This window comes from Spea bombifrons, chromosome 9 (genome assembly GCF_027358695.1).
Source record: "Spea bombifrons isolate aSpeBom1 chromosome 9, aSpeBom1.2.pri, whole genome shotgun sequence".
NCBI classification, from domain to species: Eukaryota; Metazoa; Chordata; class Amphibia; order Anura; family Pelobatidae; genus Spea; species Spea bombifrons.
The window spans coordinates 31621656-31636437 of NC_071095.1; positions in this window are offsets into that span (position 1 = coordinate 31621656).

A 14782-nucleotide genomic window follows, 5' to 3' on the forward strand; every position below is an offset into this window, starting at 1 on the left:
TTGTATGTTGATTTACTTTTTTTTGCACAATTAACTCATAAATAGATGGAAATGACTTCGTTCAGAGTGTTGTGGGTTACAGAATTGTACAACTGTAAATTAAAAAGGGCAGTGAGGTAATACATTTCCTGAAATAAAACATTCTCATGGCTCTGGTCTCCTTTGTGTTTTCACTAAACAATATCTAGAACAAATCCATTGTAAACAAGGTTAATGTAAGTTTTGCAACTGTTGTATACTGGTATGACTTACATGTGACCAATTCCAATTTGGAAGACGAATAAAAAGCAATTTACCTATCTTTTTCTTTTCAACTATATAAATGTATATCTGCTTGTTTGTTTGCCATGTATCATCTATACATGCAACAGCCATGCCCTATAAAGAGGGATGGTATACACATAAGGACCACAGATGCACTTTGATTTTCAAACCAAGTATATTTTATAAATAGTTTTGTCCTCCATTATCCCACATTCTTACTTTAAATATTGTTGGAGGGTCTTTTTTTTTTAATTTCCATCCTTAAATAATATTGAATTGGTTAACTGAAGCATGGTTAATCACCACCTCGAGCATTATCTTAATCACCTTGAATATAGTTGGAGCAAGAAAAAAACAGGCAGCCGCCACTGATAACTGGCCGGGAAGACAAAGCAGACCAAAGTAATTATAGCAGTATCAAGAAATGACCCTGAATGGCAAAGGATAGTTAACATCATATAGCAAGAATAAATTATTAAGTCTACCTTGATTATTTGGACACATTGTGCCATTTTTGTCGTTAACATTGTTGATTGTTGCTGCCCAAACACTATCATCACTAAGATAAATAAATGTAATTGTAGCAAAGGTGATACTGTTATATAAGAATCACTTCTTTGAAAAATGACTGAGACATTTACATCATATATATGCTGTAGGCACGAATGTGAAATACAATTCTGCATTGATCTGCATGTCTAATATAAATAATACTCCGTTATCAATGGTTCTTATCGCTTAATCATGTTCACGTGAGAACGAAAGCAGAAGTACACTTTTTCCCCAGTTTAAAAGAAGTTCTTTTTTATTTTTTTTTGCCTATACGTAAAAATAAACAGCGCATCAAAATCAGAGACCTGTATCAATAAACAATATAAAAGAAAGCTTTAATCTGCTTGGGAAAATCTTAAATTTTTTCAAAACAGGAAAAAATATAAGTTGCGTTGATAACAAGTAAAACAAAAATCAACTAAAGGGCATCAAGAGACTTCCTGATATTGAAAAAAAAAAAACAATGTCCCGTTGTAAAAAAAAAAAAAAAAAAAAAGTCTGAATACACATTTTCGGTCTTTGCAAGTCCAAAGGATTCTGGGAAAAAGAATGCAACATGCATATAATTCAATTTTCTCTTATTTCCATAGCCTTTAGTTGCCTCAATATAGATGCAATATTTTGCAGGTTTGAAGAAAATATTGTTTAGACAACTGACCTGGTCCAGGGACTTATAGCCTCTGTCTGCATATTTACATAATGCAAGAATTTATTTTATGATATATTTTTAATTAGTACCTGACATCAAATCCACTATTTTGTGTTTGTTAACGTACATACGGAACAGCGATTGAATAGCTGGAACACCCTTGTAGTGAACACAAACAATAAACAGTCATGTTGCGTGCCAGAACATTCCAATCCTTTTCTTTCCCTTTCACGTATGGGAATCTGTCAGCTCGGAGGTGGTTTAATTCACAAAGCTGTTTTAGTTGCATCGTTGAATTACGCAAATAATATATTTTTGTTTATGATAAATGAACACTATTTATGCGAAGAAAGACTGTTTTGTTTTTGTATCAATCAATCATAAATTTACATAGTTAAAGGTATACTCCAACCATCATAGGCACAGAAAGTGCTCCCATTGATTTAAATAGGTGCGCCTTCCTGCCTCTTCAAACAGCAAAGGGTTAATATTATATTTTACAGGTTGAATAATACACTGGAATGTCTATTTAAATTACTGAAGCGAGAATAGTAAACCATAAACTAAAAAAAATGATTTCATTTTGAAAATTAAATTGTTATGAATAGTGTTTTGGCACCAATTCATAACAAAGATCTGTTAAATTGGAAAGGGCATGAGAAATCCCAGAAAGAGTATTACTGGGAGATACTTTGCAGACCCTAACATCCTCTTGCAAGAAGTTATCTTTTGTGTATCCTACACTGGTACCAACCACACTTCTTTATGTGTCTTCTAACTTTTGAACTGAGCCACATTGCAGAAGTTACCATCTGCCTAGGTTACGTTCCCTCTGCAGCCATTTTGTCAATACGCTAGTCTCAGAAACTGATAAAAGTTATCCTTCTAATTATCATCAAAATAACGAACCCTATGCTACTATGTAGAAATGCAAGAAAGAAACACTGAAGTACATGGGAAAGCAGATAGGGTGCTGGCCAACAGTGCCCCATACTTCTGTGCTTTTGTGTGAAGCAATTTACAGTCACCGGTTGGATATGCCCACATAACGAATGGCCGCTCACATCCATCCATTGGCCACACATGCTATTAGACAGCAGCCGCTATTAAAGTGGCAGGGCTACCTCATTATTGCCAGTCCGGCCCTGTAGAAATGTTTTAACAATCACCTTCTGTTTTAATGTCTACACGTTTCTCTTCCTTTCCAAGGTTAGGTGTCTATTCATTGAAGCAGCAGAGTTTGCGAGAGAGTTGGTCTTCCCACTGGTCTTCATAATTCCATCCCTGGCAAGTTTCTCCTGCAAGAAGAGTTAATCTGGCCCTCGCGTAATTAATAGTTCAACGTAGGTGACTTTTTAAGAAATGTCCTTGATTAAACTATACATTATGTCTACGTTTATGTTTCCAGGTATGTTAATACAACCATGCTGTCTGCTTAGTAGAAGCTCAGTGTGTTGGACTTTCCTTATGCATAGTGATGCTATTGGGTAGAAACCACAGCTCTCCTGCCAACTCCCATTTTACTGAATAATCCTTTATATGTATGGCTTACAGACAGTTAAGAAATACTGAGAACATTTCCCTCAACAAAGAAAAAAATAAAACAAAAAGAAGTGAAAGTTTATGTTTTCATTATGATTTCCATTATTATGTTTACACATGAAACATTTACGATTCGAAGCCTGCGCTATGAAGCATGCTCAGTATACAAAAACAAATGTATGATCTGCTGTTAACCTTGACACTTAAAAATTATTTTAGTTAGTTTCGGAGTGGATAAACATTATCTTTTAGTATTTTTTTTAAAAGGGCATTCCCATCTGAATGTCTTACTTCACAGGTTGAGTCAGTTTCATGAAAATATCTTGGCATCAATTGAGGTAATATGGGTATGAGGAAATATTTTTTCTAAAAGGCAGTTGTAGTAAATCTTCTTCCTACAATGAAAAGTGCATAAGAGATGTCCATCTGAGGAGGAGCCAACTATGTGAAATTCCAATTCTGGGTACCCTAGTTCAATTCTGTCCATCTACACAAAATTTTCAAATGCTTCATCATGCTTATTGCCTCACCAGGGATGTTCCTATTACCTGTAATATTTCTTGTTTCCAACTTACCAGAACCTTTGCTAAACTGCCAACAGACACCTCTCCTTTAACGGTCCGACATGCCCACAGAGAGAAAGGGCTGTAATGCCCTGGCTGGAGCCTTGACTCTGAGCCACATGGCAATGTCCAGATAACAAAGTAAAGCAGAGCAATTTTCAGGAGCTTTTTTCCTCTATGACGCTTGCTAAAATAGAAAAGGCCTATGGCTAGCTTATCCTGCACCGCATGGACACTAGGACCTGCCTCTGAGTAGGTGCCCCAGACAGCCTACAGAGCTGGCCTGGCACCACCAAGGGCCTGAGCATTTCTTCGCACCACTAAGTCACAAACAACCATCAGCAAGTCTGATATTGGTGCACTTTGATGTTTATATCTGACCTGACTGACACCTTCCGCTCCACCCGTGACTACAACTCTATCCCCTTGCCCTTGCTTTTCTGTGCCTCAAAACTAGGAAGGCTTACACTAGAGAGAGGCTGAGTACCCTCCCTCTATGGTATGTGTAAACCTAACTGCTTCAATGAGAGCTTCCTGATGGAAATGAATGCTGACAGAGGCCAATTAATGTGCACAAAAGCCATAGGGCTTTTGTTAATTGCTGTTGATCTAAAACACAATAAACACCTTGTATGTAGTCAGGACCAGCCTTAGACATTGTGCTGCCTAGGTCCAAGATTAAAATGCTGCTCCCTACCACCACACCCATGTCCAACTAAACCACTCCCACATGCACAATGCTTTATTATGATTAATAAATCCATTCTCTCATGCTCTCACATACTGTCACACACTCTCATTCACACTCTGACACACTCTCACAATGTCTTCCTACGATCTCCAACTGCCTCCGTGTCCCTGTCTCATTTCTCGCAGATCCGCTATTTCTCTTGCATCTTCTTGTTCTTCTGTCTTCATTTTTCGTGCACATTTTAAATAAAATTCATTTAAATTAAGAAAATCAACAAACTGAACTACTTGATTCCCATCCCCCTGCCAAATAAATATAGGATCATGTGCATAATGATAATATAGAATGGTCTATAGACTGAATGAGTTCCGAATGTGTTAATCTCCCGCCACCCTTAAAAAAATGGCATGGGGGGGGACAATGGACCCCCATTGCAGTCCTAAATCTTTGGAGATAATTAGAATTAGAGTATAGTAATATCCTCTGTCCTTTTGTTCCCAATCACGTTTATTTATTCAACTATATGTATTATCTGAATGTATATATACGTTTCTGTATGCATCTTTTTGTCTTTGTAATAAAAAAAAACAAGATTCCAGCAGTTTTTCAAGGAGTCTAAATTTATCGGGCCACTCATATTACCGTATTACAAAACAGTACTCGGTAATGTTCCAATTCTCTGAAAAACTTCCAAAAATGTTCTCTGGTGTACCTGGTATAGGTTATATGTGTGGTTCTCTTTATCATTGATAAAATTCAGTTTTTATTTGTAAAATAAATGTTGACCTTGGATACTGCCTTATAATCTACTCCTGTCATAGATAGATGCTAGCTTCATCTGATTTTGGATTAGGCAAACTGTGTGTGAATTCAATTGGCGATCCAGAGAGACTATTTACCGTGGACTACCTTAATACAACCACTTATCAAGAGTTATAGACTTTAACAGACTGCATACAGAAATATCTATATAAGCAAATAAGCTTTCATTTACATAGCGCTGCTGAATGTGATTTAACCGAGAAAGTCTCCCCATGCTGCTTTCAACTTGGGGGAGGAACAGGCATCATAAGTTTCAAATTAGTCTCCACAGGGCACAAGAAGACCTATTCAATTCTACTCGAAGAAGAAAATAACTAGGGTCGGTCATTAATAATGCACAATGCAGTAAATAAGTTGAAATATACACTTCTCCATCAGATTTGTTGGCTATTCTATAGGCTACCATTTTGAAAGGAATGAGGTGGCCATAGGTAAGTCCATTCAGGTACCTCACTGTTAGATGGCAAGGGGTGTTATTGCCCACTTTCTCTGTGGATTTAGCCATGTAATAACTTGGTAGAGAGTGGTTGGGGATTAGACTATTTGAGGCACTTTTGCAACTTGTTTTTAACAGTTTTTTTGAGGGATTGCCCCTGTTATTGGAGGTTTATACAAATCTGAATGCACAAGTCTACTGGTTACCTGTTTGCTCTGTGTTCTGGCATCCATTTTCTGCACGGTATTATTTTGGCATGGATCACTGCCCTCTCTGTATGTATATGAACCATGAAAAAAATAGTTTGCGAATGAGTAATTATGTAACTATGTATGAAGTTGGGCAGTGGTTTAAGCAGGAGGACAAGAAAAATAATATTTCATCAAAGACCCATGTGCTTGGGCCAATACTATATACAAATTAGGTTAAGAAACAAATTAAACCTATTGCATATAAAGTTGTTGTGCTTATGATAATTAATTTACTTTCATCTAATATTTGATCAGTTTAAACATTTATATTCATGGTTGATAGAAAATGACTATTTAGGCATGGCTGCTGTGAGCTGGTGCAGTGGCATCTGGTAGCAAGAAGATATCATGTTGAGCAGTGACACAAAATCAATTTATTGAATGGCAGGTGTTACAACTACAAACAGATGGAAAGCTTCAATATACAAGAATACATTTGTAAAATACACCATTCATTTACAGACATAGTTCAGTTCCTAGTAGTTTTTTAACATTTGTTATCACAGTGTTATCTTTATATTGGTTTAGTTGTAAATGGTTAGGGTAGTTAAACAGTACATTGCATGCTAGGTGGTAGATTGTTCTTAATACCCTTGTAGCTAGTTTTCCCTTTCACTGTAAGGGGTTTAAAAACAGACAGAATTGGAAAATCAATTACAAATCAATGGTAAGATGACTAATAATAAACAAATTAAAAGGCAATAATGAATAACAAAAAAATAAAATAAAATTGTTACATGGGCAAGGAAAAAGCATTGTCAACGAGGATGAGTAGTAGACCCAGACACAGGAGACCTTAAGTTTAGAGCCTTATGGGAATACGTGAACATTTCTGTCATTTTAATAGCAATATTATGAAAAGTAGTTTTTCCTCTTCATGAAAGATACTGGAGGAATTAACCTGCCCAACATAAGACTGCAGAAACATATAAAAGAAATGAGCATGACGTATGTATCTACCAAGAATTATCTAACTTTATTGATTCACAACGACTTCACAACGACAGGAAAGATAATGGAGGAAATAACCTGCCCAACATGAGACTGTACAACTTGGCATGCGTCCCAGCCTACGCAAAAGATTGGATCTCGTGTATAGATAGTTACATAGGCTGTTTTACTATTCCTTTCCACATCTCCAAGAGAAATGTATGCTGTCTCCCTCTCATATCTGGCTTTAACTTCAGACAAAAAAAAACTATATTTCCTCTGCATATATCTCATTGCTATATAGGGCCATATTCCCTTTGTAAACAAATTTAACTGGCACTTAGGACACTAGCACTAGGCCTGTACCTCCAAAGTCAGTCAGTACTGTTAAAAAGTATTTGCTCCTTCCTGATTTCTTCTATTTTTGCATATTTGTTACACGGAAATGCTTAAGATGATCAAACTAATTTTAATATTAGACAAAGATAACCCAGGATTTTATTTATAGAAGGAAAAAGGATATACAACCATAACTGACCCTATACGAAAAAGTAATTGCCCCTTACTTGCTAAATCAACCAGTTAGTGAAATTGGGCTCAATTTCACTAGGCACACCCAGCCCTGCTGAATGTAAACATTGATTAAACAGAACCTGTCTTGCAATGTAATGTAGTCTAAAAGGTCTCAAAAAGCAGCACAGAATGTGCTGACATCTATGACATCTAAGGATCTGGAGTTCCAGCAAACAGTGGGATCCATTATCTACATATAGAGAAAACTTGAAACAGTGGTGAACCTTCCAAGGGAGTGGAACAAGAACATTTGAAACACGGAAGCGGAGCTGCAAAACACCGAAGCAGAAGTGGTTACATAGTTCATAAGGTTGAAAAAAAGACCTAAGTCCATCCAGTTCAACCCTTCTACCTAACCCTCCTATTCTTGATCCAAAAGAAGGCAAAAAAACCCTAATTAAGCTAATTCGGATTCTGCCATCAGGGGAAAAAAAATTCCTTCTTGACTTCAAGAGGCAATCGGATTTCTCCTTGGATCAAGAACCACTAAAATATTAATGTTATTCTATTTATATCCCTGTATATCACACCTTTCTAAGAAAATATCGAGGCCCCTTTTGAAGGTATCTAATGTATTGGATAACACTACCTCCCTTGGAAGTGAATTCAATATCTTAATTGTCCTCACTGTAAAGAATCCCTTCCTTTGTCGTCTATGAAATCTCTGCTCTTCCAGTCTCGGAGGGTGACCTCTTGTTCTTTGTATATTTCTTTTAATGAACAGGTCACTGAAGAGTTCCTTATATTGGCCCTGCGTATATATATTTATATAATGTTATCATATCCCCTCTGAGACGCCGTTTTTCCAGTGTATATAATTTTAACTTTTTTAGTCTCTCTTCATAACTAGTATCTCCCAATCCCCTTATTAATTTCATAGCCCTCCTTTGCACTTTTTCTAATTCCATAATGTCCTTTTTAAGGACCGGTGCCCAGAATTGTACCGCATATTCAAGTTGAGGTCTTACCAATGACCTGTAAAGAGGCAAGATGATATCCTCCTCCCTTGAATCAATTCCTCTTTTTATGCATGCCAAAACCTTATTGGCCCTCGCAGCTGCTTGCTGGCATTGCGCACTGTTGTCAACCGTTATTCCTAAATCCTTCTCATTGGTAGTTTCCCCCAAGGATATTTCATTTAAAGAATAGGTTGCATTTTTATTGGTTGTCAGAGAAAATAGAAATAAATTCAGAGAGCATGTGAGAGAGTAACAACGTTGGACAACAAATGTCTAAAAGCAGTCCCGCTTTTCACCTGAGATGAAAAGGCCGGAAACAGAATCCATCCTCCGAAAACAAATGAGCCCAATACATTTGCGCCACAGGGAATTCTCGCATTGGGTGATCACTTAAGGGAACTCGCTCCAACAGTCCATGCAATTTCAAAAGACCCAGGCTGCTCATAGGCGCTTGCCTGCTCGAACCGTCCATGTTAGGGAAAGGATCTGGCTTTCTTCTTGCAACCTTAACCTCCAAGTGTCATCCAAGAAACTGGCCCCTGTTATGTTGGTTCCTTCGGCAGGTCAACCTAGGCTTACACCTTAGATCTTCCATCCAAAGGTGTCCCACAATTCGCTCATGAAACTGTTGGTGTGCAACCACTTCACTACCTCATTACCTCACATTCAGCCAGTACGTGTGAACAACCATGAGGAATATGAGATTCGGATCATTATTGATTCTCGTGTGTCTTGTGGCCACTTACAATATCTAGTTCACTGCAAAGGGTACAGTCTGGAGGAGCACTCTTGGTTTCCCGCTACTGATGTTCACGCTCTTGCTTCTCTGTGCCTTCCATGCACGTTCTCCTTATAAACCTGTCTCTCTTCCACAGGGAGAGGTCCTTGAGGAGAGGGTACTGTCGGGGTTCCCCCCCTTTCCGTTGCTCCTACTTGCTTTCTGCTTTACACACCTCTACCTGATCACTTGTTAATTAGCCAGCCCCTTTTTGCTGTGTTCTGTCTATTTAAGTTGCCCTTTAAGCCCTTGCGTGGTTTCAGACCTCCTTGTACATTCTGTTGCTGCTTTTAATTCTGTTGGTTCCTGTGTATGACCCTGGCCTGGCTTTCTGAGACTCCTTGCTCTTGAACCTGGCTTCTGTTCCTGACTCTGCTGCCTTTTGTGTTCCTGACCCGGCTCGTCTGGCTACCTGTTTTGGTTTTGACCTCTGGCTTGTATTTTTGACTATGATTCCGTATAGTTGTTGCATTTTTTTTTTGCTATGTTTCTATTATTTAATCAAAGGTGGTTTCTTTTATCAGAATCTGGTTTTCTTACTTCCCTGACAATAGTGTGGGTAGAGACTCTCCTGGGGTCTTTTCAGACTGCAGTGATCTAGCTGGTATCAGTAGAAGAAATCATGGTTACTTTATAGGAAACCTATATTCATATACTGTACAAGTATGTTTTGTTTTTCTTTCAAATATGTTTTAAAAAGGCAATATGTTGCGAAACTCTAACATACAAGTTGTAAAATCACAAATCTTTGTGATTTTTTTATGTACATTGTCCAGGGAGACTTTTTTAGTACTATCGTGTACTTTTCCCTCATGTACAATGGTACACATACGTCCCCCCTTAGCACACAACTACCTACCTTTCAGTCTTATTAAAATATTGGAGGCCATGTGGCAGCAACAGTTTGCTAATCCCACGTCCACATATTTTCTTCCGGGGTTAGCAGGAAACTATTCCAATTTCAAATGACTTCACTGTAAATCCAAACATTTTAGGCTTCTCGCTCTTCATGGAAAGACATATTGTGATGCCTTATGCATTGTATGTAACATATGTTTTGCAGGATTATGATGGCCAACTGTATAGTGCCCCAGCAAATCATTAAATACAGGTCAGGGTGGGTATAAACGTGAGGTATGTTATCTAACGTCTATTGTTCTTATATTATACCTATTACCTGAAGATGTTTGCAGTTATATACATATGATATCTGAAAAAAACACTTTTAAAGTTATTGTGTCAATAAATTTATTAATACACTAATAATGAAACAATAAATATGATGTTATTTGTTATGGCACTTAACTAGAAATCTATTTGTGCATATTTTTTTCAATCTATTCTGTAAAACCTGTGGAATACAACAAAATGTGGTCATTAATTCCTAAAATCGTATGTAAGTTTTTATAGAAAACAAAACACATTTTCAAAAAAACTTAAATTACTTACCTGAAGCACGATCTGAAACAGAAAAGGTTACATGTACACAGTGATATTTATGCATTTTTTTATTATTTTTTGTGGGGTATTTTTCATTTTAAATATGAGTCAGAATACTCCTGTATATCCCGCCTGTAGTCCTTTATGTCTGTGTTGATACCACATTAAGTCAGCCAAGCAAATTGTGGGTGTAGAAGCTGATAGTAAATCCCAGCTATAACGCTCATATCATTAAGCAATATAAATTTATGATACTTTTGCCTGAATGTATTCAAATTTAAACCAATAGGCAAACTTAAGACTAAGTAAGACAAATATTTTCTTTAAGGGCATCTTTGTTCATTCTGCAAACTGAATCCGTGTATAGATAGAGCAGCACAATGTCTGGTGTCCATCTGTCTTATGACTCTTTCCTTTCCCTCTCTGTGGCTGTGCCAGATGGGATCTCCAGCTATGTCATCACTTGCCCGTGACTGTGTTTACTGCAATAAACCTTCAGTGCAAGTCAAAACCCACATTATAACATCTGCTAGAGACAAGCTTACCTAGCTTCCCTTTCAGTGCTTCTGATCTGTTTACTTTGTTAAACTAATATCGTAAAATATTATATTTATAACAAAAATGTGGGGGGCTTGTGTGGCTATAACTCTACTTCTGCATTGTATGACTGGTAAAAGTGAGGCCAACTTATGCGGTTCATTTTTGGTCTAGCATTCCTAATAGTTCCTTCATACAACTACTATAATTGGACTTAATTATAAACATTGCTGAATACTTAAATAAAAATATATTTATTTTGATGCCTGATTAGGCCCTGTTTACTAGTAATGGTTTTGAAACAATGCCGTACTTTCTGTTTTATATGTATTTTACGCCACGCATATCATGAATCTTCTCTGTTCGGTGCCAAACATGCTAAGAAGACAACATTTCCTGGAATGTGAAATATTACAGGATTTCACAACCAAATACCAATTTTTGTATTTTGAGCAGTGCAGTTGGAGGTATTTGTTTAAGAAGTAATATGAAATAGGTGGCAGAAATTGATGGGAATGAAGGGGAGCAGTAGCTTTAAATTGTATAAACAGTGAATAATAGTTAGGCAAACCCTGATAAAGTTACAAAATACTATTATTATATACAGCTAAATATGTATATATATCTGTAAACAACATTGTATTAACTTATTTAGTATATTTAACTCTGAATTGCAGGGTTTGGGGAATAAGATAGTATGACCACAGTAAGCAATTTTTACAGGACACACATACATTTCCATTGTAAGTAGATACCATATTTTCCCCATAACCTCTAATGAGCTCCAAACGTTGGTGATTGAGAATTGAAATCGTTAGAGAGTACAAATGTAACAGAGTAAACATTAATTGGGTTACTCTAATTTATGTTTATATATGTGACAACGTAAAGCACCAGAAAGATATTTTATTGGAGAACAGGGTAGGCCAATGTGGGGTTCCTCTTCAAGTTAAACAAAGTGGAAATACATGCCATGTTTTCAAGGTCCGGTCAAAGATTTTGATGACACCTGCAGCAAGTACAGGAGATGGACACTTAAACTCCATCGAGTTCTGGGACAACAAAATATAGGCCAAAGATGGCTCCAATTGACATCTAGGCTTTTACTTTATGTTGGGTATTTGTTCAAGGCTAAAATATCTGAGAGGTGACTTAAGTGGCCCTTAACTAAAAAGGGTTTGTGAAACTATACATGTTGTATATTCTGCAATATATAATGTAATTCCACACACACATATATTATGATACCTTCACTACTTTGCAGGATCTTTAAATTAAGCAACATGATGTGGTAACGTACGCAATGTATTGTGCTAATCATAGGTGGGCTGTGCTTTTGAGTACAGTTTTTTTTTTATTTATGTTACTTTTATAGATGCAGGCCAGGACTAGCCATAAGACTTGTGCGCATGGACCAAAAGCCCTTTTGGAGGCCCCTGCAGGCTCACTCGCACAGACCTTTAACTCCTGACAGTGCAACTTGGCCTGGGGAGACCATGGTCTCCATGCTCCAAGTGTTAAAGGTCCGTACAAGCGACTTTATTGCTCGTTCATACGGACCCCGTATACAAAAAACGAAGAAGAAAAAAAAACGAACACATATAATGTACACGAATATTTGCCCGAACCGAACACAGGAATGGGCGAATATTCGCGGAATGCGACGATTTTTTCCCTCACGAAGACGAACACGGAGAGTTGGCCGGCGCCCAGGTCTACTTATAATAGTCATCATGATAAAAGTTTATTTTTTTAATAATATAAACAAAAACTAATATTAACAAAGAACTTTTACCTTTATGAGCTTCTTAAACAAAAGTAATCACTACATAAATATTTATAAGAAACATTGTTATGTGTAACATTAAATCATGTTTAAAGCAACAAGAACTATGTACACCACAGGAACAAGTGATCTTGTTTCTGGGGCTACTGAAGATCTTCACCTGCAATAAACACAGAGTATTTAAATGTATTACAAGCCAATGTTCCAATGTGTTCATGTAAGCCAAATGAATCTTATCTGCCGTCAAATCCAATGTGTATAGATTAATAATAATAATAATAATAAAAATGAACTTAAAGTAATGCAATATCCTATAAAAACCCTGGTTCCTTGGTGACATCTCTATAATAAGACAGGCTTGGGTAACTAACATAGTGAGTAAAGGAGTAAGTCATTGCATTGTTTTCATGTCTTCGAATTGATGAGCGCAGTACTGGCTTTTTTGAAGCTAAATAAATGGCAAAAAACCTTCAAAATAAAACACACTTTTGAATATAATTGATTGATAACCAGTGTCTCACTAAAAGGCAGTTTTACTGGCATTATACCATGATTACCCGTTTAGGCCGAAAAAACATTTTGGTTTTAAGTACATACCTGGCATTGTTCCAAATATCATGTAATCTAAATGATAGAGAACCTGTGGCTGGCAACACTGTTGTTTGCATTAGCATGGATACCATGTCAACATGGCACCCGCAGATAGGGATTTTGCTTTCATTTTGAAATGAAGGCAATTTCCAGTACATTTAAGTTTTGCAATGAACAAAACTTAGGATCAGACTTTAACCCTTAAAGTCCCCTGTGGACGTACCAGTACGTCCAAAAAAACGCATCCCAAGAATCCCCTATTAATGTACCGGTACGTCCTGCCCTTCTTGCAGTGACAGGGACACATCCCTGCAACGGCACGGGTGATCAGGCCGTCGTTTGACAGCCTGGACTCCCCCCTGACAGCAAAAGCCAGCATCGCCGGCTTTCTGCTGCCCGATCTGATGTAACAGCTTCCGGCACGAACACAGGAAAACTGTTACATTTTTAAACACTGATCGCGTGATCGGCCATTCCCTTCCGGGTCGCGTCACTGCTGGCGTCATCGGGAAGGTCATCGGAGACCCTGCAGGGATATCCGATCTCTCCGATGAGGCCCAGACACTGTGATCTCTATGCAGGTGCAGGTGGATAATGAGTGTGGGAGCTAGCACTTGATGTATTTAACTAAGTCACAATGGAAGAAAATCTTTGTTCTGACTCATGGATGTTGCCTTAGTATTAGATCTCAGGAGTTTTCCTAAAAACGTATCTCGCGCTGGTAACATACACCCTCCCGGTTACATGCTATGTTTCCGGATCTACCGGATGTGTGTTGTAAGTGTGGACTGCCGGTGGGGGCTGTTATTCATATTTGATGGGAATGTCCTATTGTTGTCCCATTCTGGAAGGTTGTTCATGGTACCCTTCAGAATTTCACTGATTACCCGCCACCTTTCTGTCCCGGTAGTTGTTTGCTGCGTCATACTTCCCTGCCAGTCTCTGTTTACAAAAAAATGCTAAGGCAATGACCAAAGTGGAAAACCCTTTCCATGGGTTCCACTGAGGGTGGAAGAGGACATCTGCAGCAAATGAGTTACAGTGATCCTTGTTGATCTGCAAGAGCCAAGAACTATCTAACACAGGGATGAAGACTATGAAAGTTTCAAGCAGTGGACCAGAATGACTAGATCAGAGAAACTCAACAGACAATAACCAAATCTAACCCCTTACCACGCCTCCCTGAGTTTAGTATAAAGTTAAGAGGTACTGTTTGAGTTTCATTTGGGGTTTCCTATACAAAACTAACATAATAATACTCCAGTTAAGGAAATAATTGCTTAATTATACATTAAAATTAATTATAAACATGAATGTCAAGGACAGTAGATGGCACTGTGGTAAGCTATAACATTTGAAACAACTTCGTCCTGAACCCTTCTTCCCATTGTTAAAGCAGATGAGGAAGGGGAAATGTC